Below are 16,107 nucleotides of genomic sequence, written 5' to 3'. Positions count from 1 at the left end.
GCGCGTCCCCCAGCCAAATTGAATACGCAGTGGTAAAGATGCCCGACTACTGTCCGGATTACCCGGGTCGACCCCGACAGCCGGCGGTTGCGTTTCGATGTAGGCGAAACGGAGATGCAACGGTGGGCTGTGCGATACCAGTACACACTTATCATGTGGTTGAAATTACTCCGTAGTCTTCTACTACAGTACCTCTTTCCACTTTAACTACAACCATCCTTCTTTTCCTTACCACACGATTCACTGTCTACGAAAAAACGTGAGCCAGATACTGCGCTTTTCCTTTTTAGTAAACGAGTTATTATTAACGCGAAAACATTTAATGACTGATGCTGTCGTGAACAAAATGTGTCCCGCATTTTCGGCGGCTCTGATTGGCTGAGACGGAATGACGTCATAGAGGTCTCGACCAATCAGAGCGCCACCACACTATGCACAAATGCGTGCTTTATATGGCTGTATTTCAGTCAATGATCAATTACGGATTAATGTATAATCAATGACTTATAAATGACTAACTATAATGCACGTATTAACTAATGAACTAATAATTTGAATACATAAATAAGTATTTTTTCACATACTTGCTGTCTCAATAATTAAAAATTAACTAATTGCAAATAATAAAAAAAAATACAACTAACTAGTGCCAGTTGCGTACCAGAAAGCGGCGCTCAGGCTTTCGCCTTTCACTACTTTAGTCGCTAATGTCCCCGTAATTTTATTATTATCATTACTATATTATTATTTTTTTATTATATTTTTGTTGTGATAGTGGTGTGGAAAACGTTTCAAGAGTTTAAAGAGAGTTTCTGGGTCTGAGGACCCCGCTACACAGTTGTGTTTTTAGTCTGAAACACAGCACGATGAGGCCCCGTCGCAAGACCGGTTTACTAGAGCCCTTTGGGCCTCCAGAGTGGAGAAACTGATGAAGGCAGTCTCCAATGCCTCTCGACTAGGGGTAAGGGGAGGTGCGGATTTTGAACACATGTCAACACCATGCGATTGTCCAAAGTGTAGCGATGTCATTGTGCGCACGGTCGAGCTTATTCGCTCGGCTTTTGGAAAATATCGAATTTGGAGTTTTTACGCCAGTGTCACGATATGCGAGAGGGGTTAATGAATGAAAGACCGCTGCCAAAGTCTCCCCGCGCTCTCAGTTATCAGTTTTGGGGGGCAGAGGGACAAACACCTCTACCCGAGTGCTAAAGTTAATGCAGGGCCAGGTGGCTAACCGGCGATAGGTCCACGCCTGATCAGCGACCGACCGAAGGCACGACACAGGAGTCGGGAATGGAAGGAAAAAGATTTAATTTCTGAAAGACAAAAATCAGCACGTTTAAAACTGGTAAATCCTAATCCAAAACAAAGCAGCTGTCACAGAATGAACAGAATAAAATAACAGCCCCCAATTATACAGATGAAGGGATATACAACACAGAACAATTTGGAAGGGAAGAATTAAAGAAAGGGTTCACCAGATGACAGGGTAGCGAGTGCTTAGCTGCTCGGGGTGGTAGGGTCCGATCCGAAGTGAGCGTCGCACTGTCGTCGTCGGCTCGCCGGAGACATTCCTCGCTGGGCCGGACACTTTGCGACGAGCAGACGCCCCCTTGCTGACTCACCACACACACGCGCTGTTAGAGAGCGCGACTTTACGAGTCTCCATATCGGCTTGGGGACGCCCGTAAGGTCACCCTCCCCCGCCGCCGTCTGCAGACAGCCCGGGGCACCGGACGGACGAATCAGTGATTGCGGTAAAACGCAAACTCTTCGGCCGAAACGTCTCGCCCCGAGCCGCCGGCTGTCCTCGCAGACGCTCGCAATCCGGGAAACACTGCCTTCCCAGAGTCGGGAGCCAGACAGTGGGGAATGGGTGACGAAACTTTCGATACGGCGTTCCCAGCGCTGGGTTCAACAACCGCGTCTGGCGGTCGCAATATGGGCGAATTCTGCTTCACTACCCTGGCGTTAAGAATGTTATTCACAATAACATTTTACAAAAGGAACAGCAGAATTCGCGCACGCTCGCAGAAAGCCACACAAGAATATTGCACTGAAATCATATCACTAATAAAACAAGGCGCAATACATAAGCATAGAACTATATAACACTGCGCAACACATTGAATACTGAGAACAAAGGAAAAACACGCTGACCGCTAGTTGTCAGCAAGAAATGGACCGGGTGCGATGGACCCTGACGCCCGGCTGAGGTAATCAGCCCCGACATTATCTTTGCCCGTATATTATGCACTGTGAAATCGTACTCCTGCAGTAGGAGTGCCCAACGGAGCAGTCGAGAGTTCATGAACTGCGCCTCGCGGGGTTGATGGTCTGTCTGAAGGGTGAATTTCTTCCCATACAAGAAAAAATTAAATCGCTTGATGGCCCAAACGATTGCGAGGCCTTCTTTTTAGACTGCTGAGTAGGCTCGCTCCCGCTGCAATAGCTAACAACTTGCGCAGGCCACGGGCTGGAGCAATCCCTCTTTACTCTGGAGAAGTACGACTCCCAGACCCCTGTCAGAGGCATCCGTGCGGAGCACGAAAGGCTGATCAAAACCTGCCACCTGAAGTATAATGGGTGGCTCCGAGAGGAGTCTTTTCAATTCTTCGAAGGCGCGTTTCTCTCGGTCCCTCCACTTTACCTTGTTGGTCGCTAGCTCCTCATTTAGGTCGGCCAAGTGAGCTGCCACAGTGGCGTAGTTTGGAATGAAGTCCCTGTAGTAGCCTGACAGTCCCAAGAATTCCCGAACTTGTCGTTTAGTCATAGGCCTCGAAGCGTCGCGAATCTTCTCCAAGGTGCTCTTCATTGGGCTTGGGTTACCCCTTACGATGTTGTGCCCGAGGAAGGAGAGTTCCTCAAACCCCAGGTAGCACTTTCCCGGATGCACCGTCATTCCAGCCGTTCCCGGATTCGATCGAGAACTTTGTTGAGAACCTCAACGTGGTCCTCCCAGTTTTCGGTTGCTATTAAGGTATCATCATAGTAGCGGTACACGTTGTCAACTCCTTGAAGAATTTTCCTCATGTGCTTTGCGAACACGGCTGGGGCAGTTTTAATGCCGAATGGCATGTTCTTGAAGTGGTAATGTTCGCTCGGGCTAGAGAAGGCGGTCTTTTCTTTTGATCTTTCCTCCAAGGGCACCTGCCAGTATCCCTTTGCTAGGTCCATCTTCGAAAAGTTCCTCCTCGAGCCAACTTCAGCCATTAAGCAGTCCGCCCGGGGAATCGGTTCTGCGTCTGTCACTATCAAGTCATTTAGTCGTCGGAAGTCCATGCAAAACAGGTGCGAACCATCCGGTTTCTTGACCAACACAACACAAACCAGCACAAAGCTTGGTGATCCATAAAAGATCGAATGAGCGCCCGTAAAAGTATTTCCGAAATTTCTGAAGCGCCCACAAGGTGACGTCACAAGGTTGCGGCAAAAGAGGCAGGGGCTACCAACTCTAATAGTTCATTTGGAATGTGAAGGTGGGATAGGGATTGAACTCTATGATACCCCTAGATTCTGATTTAGATCTGAGGAATTAAAGCAACGATGCAACACTTGTATGGCTGGGTTATAATGGGGCTTTATATTCATGTCGAGTGATATTTCACATGATGCCAGCTTATTAAAGACCAAATGCTTTAAGCTTCCATAAAATAACAGAGGCAATTAAAGTATTAGTGATAAAGCGATTAGTGAAGTGCATAATATATCTGGGACAATCGCCCTTGAAACAGGCGCAGCACTACCGAAGCACTTTTCTTATTGGCCAGTAATTACAGACAAAGCTCGTAGATGTGAAGGTTGGACTGAAGTTCTCTTATGAACACTAGAGAAATAATATTCCCTCTTGTGGCTACTTTAGTCCAAAATTGACAGATGCTTGCTCATGTGCCTATTGTCCCATATATAGCACACGAACGACCATGCGCAAATGAGGCCAATTATACTCTGGCGTCATGTATTTACATTGAAAGGCGGGCTTTCAGTGTCCCTGAGTTTCTTTTTGGTGCTCAGTACCTTGCAATATCACAAGCCTAGCTGGCCGACTGCCTGCTCTGGGCTCGCAGCCATAATAAACACTGCTTACCAATCAATTGGTGTAGATTTGATGCTTCCTGCTTTTCATAGAAGTGTATGCTAACGAAGGAATACCTCAACTCGAAACATTGCACTCCGTATTGAGGAATGCAGTCGTCGCATCCCCTCACGCACGCGATTTTCTTGCAGCGTGTAGTTTCATCTTTCAGCATTTAGTGCTTGCGTCTCGCACTCATCATTCATTTCGCTATGCTCACCATGGCAAGAATACTAATTTTTTTTTGTCAAAACATAACTTGAAAAATCGATTTGGAGACAAATTTATTTATTTGTAGCGGTTTAAATAGAAACAACTATCTTCTATGTAGGACATAGCGTAAGGTTTTTATAGTTAATCCAAAATAGTGTATGGGGCCACACCAGGAAGAAATATTGCAGCCATATTTTCGCTGTAACAGCTATTTGCTCATGTACCGCACCGCGCACAAACGCTCAATAAAAGGACGGATAGAGTAACGCCTAAAAAAAGAAAGAAACTACATTAGTCTAGCACTTTCGTTTCAGGGCCTCGGAATACTTGCTCCTTGCTGGCCCGTAACTGGTGAATAGCTGTTTTCCCATGACTATCGCACGAAACTAACAAATGGTGCTCAGTTGCTCGGCCTCTGGTCTAAGACAAGTCCCAAGTGAGATACCAAGGCTTAGGTAAGGAAGGACGAGCGGAATAGGCTGACACTGGCAGCAACATAAACAAAATGTGCCCGGAAGAAAAGTAAACACCTTCCACACTGCGGGGAAATAACGATTAATGATCATAACCTGTCCTCTCAGCTCTGGTGGGTGTGATACCTGTCTCGACGCTTCCGAAGTCTGCATCAAAAGGCTGTCTTCCTACGCGAACAGTCTGTTTACTCTGCTGTCAGCAAATACTATGAGGACAGGAAACAGGCGTGCTAGGTTCAGGCGCGTTTCCTGCGACGATGTCATCGTCGGCCTTTGTGTTCATACCTTCCGCCTCAGATTGCTGGATGCGTTTGTTTATCCTAAAGGCACTCTAAGTAAAAAGACAGAAAAAGTATTATGAAATGATAGAGACGCTGGAGGCCTGTTTATACAAAGAGAACCAGCTGATTTAGTGCACGCGCCTATAGGAAGCGGTCGAAAACGCTTCCAAACGTTTGCATTTGATTATTGTGTGGTTTAGCTTACGGGTACTTATAAAAATTGATTATCTTGTGTGGCTGTGCTATACAACGTAACTTCGGAAACTCGGCGAGCTAGTGTAGATTTTTTACTTCAGTAAAATATTTTGCGATTTGTACCTATACTTCGATTTCTTCTATTTAGGTGACACTCAGGATAAGACTCCTCAAGCGCATTTTCTAATACACATTTATACGCCTACACACACGCTCGTAGGGATCGCAAAGGCGTTTCTAAGCATTTGAGGGTGCAACAGGCTTCCAGAATAGTATAGCTTCCGAAGATTCAAAACAACACTGATATTTGGGTTACGCAGCGTTGTGACCTCATCTTGTCAGATAACAAAAAAGGTTGCGTGATGCGTCTGCACGGCCGAAGTGTGGGCGCTTTGATCGGCTGACCGCTGATGAATAAATGGATAGGTTGTAAGAGCTCCTTTTTGAAACGGAGGGGGGAGGGGGGGGGGGGTGGCTTGCCCCATGTTCGCCTTTCTTTTTGTTATGTTTTGAATGTTGTGAAAATACGTTAAAATTCTCGGTATTTCAGTTAATAAATCATTATTTCTGTCATCATACCCTGTTTCTGCTTTTCACCCACAATTTACCAATCGCTTTCTGCTTACATGTACCGCAGATGCATTTTCTCAACCACTGGGTGATACCATCGGATTCGATTGTAAGATAAGATATTCAGATGTTTCTACGGATTTACCACACACTGCACATGCGTCATCTTATCTGAAATTCATTTTGTATTTGCATATTTTGAGAGCGCCTTTCTCGGTCAGTCGCTCTGCCAACTGAGCTAAGCAGGACAGTCAACATACCAGATGGTAAGGCGAGAGCGAATTCATCAATAGCTTGAAGTGGTAATGCTGTTGGCGGAATGTTTAGAGGTGGCGCTTCTTTACGACTTTTCTGCCGAATCTATACGACAGATTACCAACTAGACTACTATCTTGCGCATTCTTCTCACATTTTAGATATGAAGCTTGAACAGTAGTGGTGTCTTAATCCTTTGCATACCTCGGCACTTTCCATACTTCCTATCCCTTCCAGCGTCTCTCATAGTCAGAGTTGCTTTGGAACGGTAAATCACACAAACGAACTTTATCCCTTCCCAAGTAATTTCTACTTTATTATCCCGGTATTTTTCCTGTAGGAAACCTCTTACCTTATGGCCTATACCTTAACCTTCCACATGCGTTTCCTGTTTAAGTTGTGGTCTGCCCCGTTTATGTCTAGGAAAGGTAAAAAGGCATGTCTGTTTCCTGCCCTTGCTATTTCTATGCATTGGGTAAGCAGGAATTGACTATCTAATAGTCTACCATTCCTAAACATGTTCTGAAGTTCTGCGAGTATTCTATTACCTTCTACCCATGAATACATTCTTAATTTCATCGCTTGCATTTTCAATCTGTTCATAACAGATGCTATGATCCTGTAGGATTTAATTTGTATCCTATATCATTTCCCTTCATAAATCATATTCATTTCTACTCTGCCCCAGCTGCTCCGAATTCGCTTATCTTTTATGACGTTTGCCAAAGCTTCAAAGAACATGTCTTTACTTCTTAGGCCAAGTACTGCCCCGTCCTCACCTCGACCACAAGACACGATGGAGATATCCATCCAAATGATCCTACTGACCGGAGACACCACCCACACGACCAAGACACGAAGAAAGACGCGATGACCAGATGACCCTTCTGACCTGAGATGCCTACGAGGCCCGAATGATCCAAGATGGCACCACACATTAGGACAGCACCCTTGTCCACGTTTTTCGTTTCGTGCCTGGACCTCGGCCATCGGATCCTGGCTACCTGTGGCACGAAAGCGCACTGAGTCAGGCTTCATGTTGTTGTTGTCGTTATACCTTCAGATAATGGCACATACCGACGAGGGGAATTGGCCGCACGTGAAACCAGCAGTAAGCTATTAGATATAAGAATAAAAATCTAATTCATAGTAACATTCAATACGTTAGCAAAAGGCCCTACTAATAAGAAAACAAAGGAATAATTTGAGCTCAATGAGAACCTGAAGAGGGGAAGCAGCGGAATCGGTCCACCTAGCAAGGAATCCGACCAGAGACATTAACAAATTTGTGTACCGCTGAGCGAACTGTCCCGCTGCTGAAGCCCAGCGGAGTAGCGTCAAACGAAAGTAAATTTGGAACAGTTAACGATATAGATAATGTTTTGCACGGAATTTCAAGGAAGAGGTTTCGGAGCGAGGCGACAGGTCAGGAAAAAATGCTCCAACGTCTCAAGTTCATTGCAATATGAACACATGGCTGAAGGAGAACAACCTGATCTATGCAGATAAAAGTTAGAGAGGAATCCTACACCTGAAATTTGTCAGACACACCTCGCACTGTCGTGAAAGGCACTGCCGAGGATTCCATTAATACCTAAAATGCCGGAAGTTGTCAAAAGATAAAAAGGCCGAATTTGAGGATTTCATCTAGTGAAATTATTTCAATCGCGCCGCCACCCATAAAGAGAAGTGTGGAATTAATGACAGGATAGGTGCATTCAAAGAAGCGGATGCTAGGAAATCTGCGGATTCGTTCATTGAAATTCCACAATGACCAGGAACCTACACAAGTCTGATGTCGTGGATATGAGACGGCGCCAGGTCATAAAACTGGCTACGCAAAGAAGATACAGTCGAGGAAGTCAAGGTAGTACAAACTGAAAGAGCGTCCGTCACTACAATAACGTTGGAGTGATCTAAACAAACTCTCCGGATGGCTATAACAATAGCTAAAATTCCGCAATAAATGGGGGGGGTATAATCGGGAAGGCGGAGTGAAAGAACCCAATCAAGTTGAGAAAAACAAATCCTAACACCCACTTATTCCTCGCGCTGTGCAGCATCAGTGGCAATTACAACATGTGAATGGAAATGTTGCAGATGTTTATTCAAAATGTTAACCAAGGTAGACACTGGCAACGAGTTGGCATGATTGAGATAATTGTCATCATGAACAAATCACCATGAGGTAGACGGGAACTGGCTTGTGAAAGAAAACACATTTCTGCTGACAACGGAGTTAATAGCGACTGCACATATACGGCCGCTTTTCGATGCAGGCGAAAAGCAAGGCGCCTGTGTGCTGTGCGATGTCAGTGCACGTTAAAGAACCCCAGGTGGTCGAAATTTCCGGAGTCCTCCACTACGGCGTCTCTCATAGCCTGAGTCGCTTCGGGACGTTATACCCTACAAAACCAAAACCAAAACCAAACAACCTACGGTCGTTGATAGGGAGACCAATGCATACGAAAAAATAAACTAGAAGAGGTAATGAAAATTGTGAACACGATATGAAAGAATGATATAATTTTAGAATGGACTGTACCGTAAACTGCTGAAAACGGTAATCCGAAGGAAGTACCCCGAGCCTCAAAGTATAAGACAGTTAATGCCACAAAATTAGGAGTGCCCAGGCAAAGCCGCAATGGGGCTGGGACAAGTAGGTCACCGCCGCTTGCGGCAGGGGCCAGCCTGCCACCGAATTTGGTCTGTTGTAGGCCGTAATTGCACCCGCCACCGCTTCGGTGGTGGACGAAGGCTGTTGTTGCTGCGCGGGTCTTTCTCTCCCTCTTCCTTTTCTTTCTTCTCTATTTTCTCTTCTGTCTGCATGAGGCAGTGGAGGTGGTTCAGCTACAGAGCCAGTAGTGGGCCCGTGAATCTTGTTTTCCTTTTTCCGACAGCCACAACAACAACAACAACGCAATGCTTGCCGTTCAATCAAGAGAAAGAAATGCTCCGGCTTTGGGGATTTTTTTTTAAATGGCTTACAGGTATACCACACTTGCTCTGTGGACACCTAAACCGCGCCATAAGGAAAGGGAGGAAGGTGTGAGTGAAAGTGGAAATAGAGAAAGGGGAGCCGTAGTGGAGGGCAACGGAGTAATTCGACCACCTGGGGATTTAACTTGCGCTGACATCGCACAGCACACGGGCGCCACTTTGTTTCGCCTCCATCGAAACGCAGCCGCCGTGGTCGAATTCGAACCCAGGAACTCCGGCACATTAGTCGGGCGTCTTACCACTGCACCACCCCGGCGGGGCCGGCTTTGGGGATAAACCTACAGATACTCCACATTGTACGACTCGCTAACCAATGGTCTTAAGTAGCGCACCAACAGCAAGCACCATGACAATGACCTTGTCCACGTACGACGCGTCTGACAATCGTAATTGGGGCGCAGTGGTATCATATGTTACCCAGAAAATTACGAGGTCACCCGGTACTATTCTTTTTTTTTTATATTTGCAATATACCTCCCGCGTTTTCCTCAATAACATCCTCCCAGTTTCCGCAAACGACAAAGCGTCTTTTGCGCAGATACTATGCTGTGCCGAAGAAGACCGTACGTTGTATAAGCTCGCTTACGTATATTTGCCTCTCAACGCCGCATGAAAGAATATTACGACCTGCGTCATCGTGCACTGACTTACTCTCTTTGAGAGTTTGTCTGGTTTTGGACGCCAACCCGTAAGAGGAGATTGTATGAGAAGTTTCTGTACAATTAATGTGGCCGCTTCTTCGTGTTGAACCGACTGAATAACGTTAATTAGACCGTCGCCAAGGTGATAACCTATGACAGCCGTTCCCCTAAGAAACAAATCGTTCATGTGGTTCGCTTAAAGCACTGCTATCATCGACGTGCCTAACGTTTTCGAGAACGGGAATAGTTTGCCCTAGAGAAACGCCACTTAGCGGCTTGCTGGCAGCTCAAGGCCGAAGAGGAGAGCTGTACAGTCAGCTATGTGAGCTCTGAGGCGTTTGCGATCAGCTTTCATCCTCCGAGCTTTCACCTGTATTGCGACCATTTCATGTTTTGTTAAAGATCAGTATGCGTGATTACTTGAAGCCCTGATTAATAGTTGACACGTAATGATAACGATGTTGCAGGCAGTTAAGAAGGCCACTAACTCGAAACCCAAAAGTGGAATGAATTCTCTACTGCACTGATATGATCCCATTCAACTAACTGGTCGGCTGCACGGTAGCAGCAAGTGTACTCGGCGGTCTTCAAGAAAGGCATGCTATGTGCAGTGTCCTCTGTTCTTTACCGTGTACGTTTTCAGTTTTGGTCGTGTGTCATCACACATGTCAATGGTAATGTCTAAAACCGTTTTTCTAAACACGAACTAACCACCCCGCTCGGCTGCACTCAAATCGAAGCTGAACAATAGCTTTCGCAGTAAAGCGAATAAGGTAGCTAACACAATGTCGAATAATATAGATAAAGTGCACGTGGCAACAATCGTTTGATGTCTGGCGTCATAGACTGATAAAGCCACATGCTCGAGATTTTAGCATCAACAAGTGTACAACAAACATCCGTAATCACACCGCGGACCACCTCGGTGTGATTACTTTAAATTATTGACACTCATCAGCGGATTACTCGTGTTGTTTTTAAAGTTTTTCGGCGCTTGGAGTGTAACACTATGCGAAGCTATGACGGACACAGCCAGTAGCGGGTGCCTACTGACCGAACTTCGACAACGCAAGTGCCTGCTTTTCTTAAAACCGCTTAATTTTTTTTTTTTTACTTGCATCTATCGTTCGTGATGCTATAAGAAACTACTCTACTTTACTGTTTTGTACACATCAGTTCCTCATGAGATTTTTCCCGATATGCCTTGTCATTATTTGGCATTAATGTCGAGGATGACTCGCAAAAAATTAAGAAGGTGCTTAACTTTACCTCAACAGCAGACGCGATATTAATTTTAGAAAATTGAAATTGCGAGCAGGAGACGGGGCAAAAAGGCACGGACACGCAGACACAGAGCGCAGTCTTCTAATTGAATTTAATATATGAACGCAAATGACTTATAAAGATTATCAACATAAAAAAGGAAAGATGTGAAAGGAATTGTGCACTTTGCAGGGTGCGATTAACAACAGCCCACGCGTTCATTAAGACTGCTGAAGTGTTCTGGTGTTTTCATTTAAGAATTTGATCTCTTTTCATGACAGCAGTACAGATGAAGCGCTAATGGAGTTATCAGCAGTTTTGATTTTGCTAAATACTTGGATAACTTCCGTTCACATTTTTTTTTTGTATTACATAAAATGAAGATCTTGCAATGTGATAAGGATTACTGCCTCAGCCGATTTGCATGAATAGCTTGTGCACCAGAGCACGCTCTATAAACCGTGCCCTGCTTTTTGTATGTAGGATCGGAAACACGACTGTGGAATCACGTAAACAATATTCGAGATGCATTTGGAGACCTTGTTGTGATGATATGTACAGTCCTGAGCAAAAACTGCATCCCAAGTTTATCAAGCACCAGCTATCGAAGCTCGAGACAATAGTGGTGGTGCCCCAATTTGTCGACGTGCATATGTTAATGTCGCTGTCCCTTACGCTGTAGTTAGATGGCATATCTGTGCAATTTTCCCGAGCTTTGTCAATGGCTAAGTGTTGTATACCACTTTTGCTCACGACTGTACATGAACTGGAGTCCCTTTTTGAGTTGTTCAGAACGGGACACAACTTTGTAAGTTATCAGAGCCTTGTAGAGTGACTTAAATACCGGAGGTTCTTCCAACCTTATTTATACTGTGGTACAGACAATAAAAATACGTCATAATAAGTAGTATAGTTTTTAGAATCAGTGTAGCTCTTTTCTTTCAAACGTTCCGAGCTTTTTAAACATACTTTCACACACGTCGTTAATTAGGTTATGCGGGACGAACTATAAAGCAATCGCTTAAATTTACTTTGAAACTAGATGATGCTCTGTGAACAAGAATTATGCTCGGCGGAGAGTCAAGTAGACTTCATTATGCCTCGTCTTACTAGTTCTGAATAAGCACTCCTATAGGTTTTGGTTCGAAATATGAAATGTAATATCCCAAACTGAATCCGGCTACAACAGAGGTCGTGGCAGACGGCTCTGGAAATCTCGGCCACCTGGGGTTTTTTAACGTGCACCAATGCCGAACAGCACACGGACGCCTTCTTTGTCGACTTCATCGAAAATCGGCCACTGCGGCCAGGATTCGATCCCACTTCCTTGAGCACAGAGGTCCAGCGCCCTAACCACTGCGCCACAACGGCGAGGCACTATTATAGGGCCTTAAGCCCTGGTCTAATGACTTGTGCTTAAGATCCTATAAGTGGTCTTGAGTGAGTGCATAAGAGTGATAGATTTTGCTTCATCTTGGGTGCCTGATCTTGAACGCGAAAACAAAAGATAATTAATAAGTGGCAAGATTTGAAAGCTTCTCCGAATGACTCACGAACCGGCTAGCCCTTTATTATTCTGGTCAGCATTCCCATCTGTGAAGCTTGGGTATTGCAAGTGGTGGTGTGAGGAAGAGCGGTTGTGGTATATCATAGCCGCTGAAAGGCGCGACCCTTGAACTTGAGGGCACGTTACGCCACACGTTAGACGCACAACGCACAAACTTACTGTTTTTGGAGGCACGGAAATAAATTTCGCTGTCTTCTGGCTCTGATGAGAGAGGGGTGGCTGGAAGAAGTCTCAAGCGGCGGATAACGTCACGAACCCCAACATTCGTTACGACCATTGAGTGTATGCGACTCTAGTGTCAAGTGCAGAAGGATATGGTTTCTTGCTGCTTTCTTCAAGAAAATTATCCGCTTCAATTGTTCCTTGAGCTTAATTATCTTTTCATTTTTATCTTCCTCTTAAAGAAATTTTGAGTTTCTCTGTTCCAAACAGTTTTGCCGTTGAGCAATGTTTTTCGTGTCAAAACTGAACTCCAAAAAGCCACTAAAACATTCAGTAAGTTGACCTCTTTCCACACTTGAAGACAGCAGGAATCAAGGATGAAATAATGGAAACAAAGAAAAGCGCTCAAGAAAAAACCTCGCCATAACGAAACCAAACGGTCTCCTAGAACCGCGCGGTACGCTGACGCCGTCATCCACTTCTTCAAAGACATTCTTGGGACCCAAATATAACTTCTAGTGATCTTATTGTCTACCCCGCAGACCAAGAGTTGTCTTGCCTTTTGTGCTAGTGCTTACAGATATGGTTTCTGTGCGGGGCTATTATTGCTACAACTAGACCTCATTCGCTCCATACGTCGGGTGAATCCATGTCCCCCAGGCGTCTTTTGTTCATCCGTGCCCGTTTGTCGGCGCATATAGCATTGCGCTGGAAGCAATTCGTGGCTTTTCTTACTCCTTGTCGCGTTAGTCGGTGGTTGCTCTCCCCTGTGCTTTTCCTTTGTCAGGGGAGGTCCAGAGATTCTGCCTCCGATGAAATGATATTTATGTCTTGCCGCTCGTAGTCAACGGTTAATGTTCGTCCAGCCGCGCTGTCTGCTTGCAGCCTTCATCACTGTGCCCTCACTCGGACACCAAGTTTGATAGCGGAGTGCGCGTAACCTTGGTTGGTGGTTACGGATGATGAAAATAGCTGCGATCTGTCCCTCGCTAAATGCTATCGCAAGGACCTTCTTTAGTATACGGAGTCTTCACCGAGAAGTCTAAGAAATTTCTAACGAGTGTTCACGTCATAGTACTGGGTTTCAATAGGAAAAAGAAAGTGGGAAGATGCCTTCTGGTGAAGAGGTGATCTGGGGTTACCGCCCAGGAAGGAAAGTATGTTAGAATGTCAGCACTGAGGGAAGCAAGAAATGGAGAGGGAAATCTGGAAAGAGTGGAAAGTCCATCAGTTGAATTCTACCAGTCTTGGCAGGCCACACCTTGTGTTTACCACTTCCTGAGATCAGCAATTCTAAACTAGAGCTGCAGAACGTGAATGATTCCAAGATTTCTCGTCTGGAAATGGATTACCCTGGGTTCAATACAAACAACAAAGAGAAAGGTCATAATTCGAAACTTGAAGAAAAGGGTTGGACTCGTTGATGACCGCCGCTGTGCCAAGCTATTTATTACAAAACAAGTTGTGAGACGAATAGGTGACGGTCTTCGATAACAATAGAGCAACAGACGGGCCGAGGAAAACTACAGAATAGTTTGCCGGCAGCGAAGAACGACAAAAACAACAATTACTGAAAGAAAAGAAAGCTCGCTTGTCTGCAATGTATACGCCTTGCCTCCCACATTCTCAGACCTAGAAAGCATGATGGAGTTGATGCCATCTTTTAGGCTTGTTATCGATTGTTTCTTCTTGCGAGAAAAAATGAATTCCTCTAATTGAAAACCTATGGGTTGCTTGATGAGGAACTCAAAACGCTCCGTCACTTGCCAGAAAGCAGTGATGGGGTCCTAGTCTGTATACAGCACTGCGTGCTCAGCAGAGAGGGCTGGTGGCTTTTAGAAAAATTTTATGACAAGTACTGCAGAGGCTGCAAGAGAAAGGTGAAGAAGACGCTAGCGTTGAAAATCATCGTATTGAGATGAGCTTTATCCGCTATGTGTGGGCAAGGGAAATCATCGAAGTACTTACGAAAGCGCAACTTCATGACGAATGTATTAGCGCAGCCCCTGTGAAGAAAGCGATGCCGGCAGAGTTACAGGTAGCTCCTTACCTATGATCGGCTGGCCGCTGCGTGGAAGTTGTGATGTTTATACTGAGAATCATAGCGGAAGGATATGGTGGTAGGCTTATCAACGCACAACATACGAATGACTTCATAGCAGTGCACGGTGAGACGAAGACAGTGTTAGAAGACAGCACTAAGTAGATATGTACTGCGCCTGGGGTGCTCGCTTGGCTTGTTCGTGGGGTCGCCAGAAGTGAACACAAGGCGTAACAGTACTCGCGTCATCTTGTAGCACGCCCACAGCTAGCCGGCACTGGATTTTACTGGATGGTTCACAACTAAGCGTCTGAGACTGTCGCCCAATAATTAGCTGAAATATCGCACTGGTTGCTGCTGTTCAGGCGTTCAGGCATGTTCAGGGTTCCGGCGTTGACATGTGGAAGGACGCACGGTGTGTTCGATCTCGCCGGCAATATTCACATGCACTGAACAATGCATTTTCAGTTATTTATATTTTGAGGACATTTTATGAATTCTGGTGGGCATGAAATTTACCATTGCGTAAACACGGTTCCAGTGTTTGTAAACTTATAATGCTACGACATGACGCCGCTACATTCTCTGACCACGATCGAACATCGTTCTAAATTTTGACCTGCTTAGGTACGCATTATCGCACTCTATTGCTGTGTATACCTTAAAAATGTAAATCATTTTCTCCAACTTAGCTGCCGCTGTCACTGGCGGTGTACACGCACGTAATAGAAAGCGAATTCCTGTGATAAAAATTAACAATGTATCCTCATAATCTCACTTAATGGTGTCGGTATTTCAGAAGTGAGGGACACTAAATCAGTCCCAAATGTAATTGCGCTGACTAGCGCCCACAAGAAACTCCATACGCGGCGCCGATATTAAAAAGTGCTTCGCTGACGTCGAAGGAATAAATGCCTACCACTAACAGTGATGCCCAATTTAAAATTGCCGAAGCTTCATCCCAAAAAAGTACCAAAAGCAACAACAACCGATGGCAATGTGGAAGCAGTGAGGCGTGGCTTCGGCCGGTAAAGATAATTGTGGAGCGTGGTCGCATCTCGCGACGCAATGTGGTGAAGCTGCGTACTGGCGGGGTTTCTTTGAACGAACTGTGCAATGGTCCTTGCAGCAATACATTAAAATTCGGGCACTGTGGAATCTACAGTGCAGATATGCAAAAGCCTAAGCGTTGCTTGTGCACGCGGTGCATTCCGTTTGGACTAATTATGATTATCAACTTAATGCTCGGTATTTATTGTTGTTAATGCCATCGTTGTCACTATCACTAATTGCAGCGTCATTGTCATCGCTACTATCATCCTTACTGTAGACAAGAGGAATTATTATGTGTGGTTAATGATCCTGGGCGTG

This window comes from Amblyomma maculatum, chromosome 9, assembly GCF_055883805.1.
Source record: "Amblyomma maculatum isolate TAMU_Amacu chromosome 9, ASM5588380v1, whole genome shotgun sequence".
Classification (NCBI taxonomy): domain Eukaryota; kingdom Metazoa; phylum Arthropoda; class Arachnida; order Ixodida; family Ixodidae; genus Amblyomma; species Amblyomma maculatum.
The sequence above is the reverse complement of the archived record's forward strand: the minus strand, read 5'-3'. Positions refer to the sequence as shown.